We start from the raw sequence: 1,044 nt of genomic DNA, 5'->3' as shown, positions 1-1,044 counted from the left end.
GCAAGGGCATCTTACATATTCTCTGACACATTTTGGGTCAAGCTATATCCTTTAGGGTTATAGCACTCTTGATTCATTATCTTCAGATGCCCACAAAACACGAATTCATCTAAAATTATCTACTGAAACACTGAAACTCCCTAATCAAACTATTTTATATGTGGAAAGAAATGAAATAAGGAATATAAAGAAACAAGAGAGAAAGGTACCAATTTTCTTCAGGTTTTGCATTCCATTTTGTCTGGGATTTTGGGACTTCAATCCTGAATGAAGAATCTAGACAAAGCAATGTGAGTTTTAAAGAGTAATTAATATAAGACCACACTGGTAATCACCATAGTTTCATAGTTTGTAGGGTTGGAAGGGACCTTGACAGATCATCAAGTCCGACCCCCTGCCATGGCAGGAAAGGGCACTGGGGTCAAATGACCCCAGCAAGGTGTTCATCTAGCCTCCTCTTAAAGACCCCCAGGGTAGGAGCCAGCACCACTTCTCTTGGAAGTTGGTTCCAGATCCTAGCTGCCCTGACTGAAGTAGCACCTCCTGATGTCTAGTCTAAATCTGCCCTCTGCCAGCTTGTGGCCATTATTTCTTGTCACTCCTGGTAGTGCTCGGGGGAACAGGAACTCCCCCAATACCTGCTAGTCCCCTCTGACTAGTTTGTAACAGGCCACTAGATCCCCCCTCAGCCTTCTCTTGTGGAGGCTGAACAGGTTCAGGTCCCGTAGCCTCTCCTCGTAGGGCCTGCCCTGCTGCCCCCTGATCATGCAGGTGGCCCTCCTCTGAACCCTCTCAATGCTGTCCACGTCCCTCCTGAAGTGCGGCGCCCAGAACTGGACGCAGTACTCCAACTGTGGCCTGACCAGTGCCACATAGAGGGGGAGGATCACCTCCTTGGACCTGCTTGAGATGCATCTGTGGATACATGACAAGGTATGGTTGGCCTTCCTGACTGCGTCCCTACTTTGTTGGCCCATGTTCATTGTGGCATCAATGATGACTCCAAGATCCTTTTCTGTCTCGACATTGGCGAGAAGGGAGGTT

This window comes from Alligator sinensis, unplaced genomic scaffold (genome assembly GCF_000455745.1).
Source record: "Alligator sinensis unplaced genomic scaffold, ASM45574v1 scaffold966_1, whole genome shotgun sequence".
Classification (NCBI taxonomy): domain Eukaryota; kingdom Metazoa; phylum Chordata; order Crocodylia; family Alligatoridae; genus Alligator; species Alligator sinensis.
Note: the sequence above shows the minus strand (reverse complement) of the source record.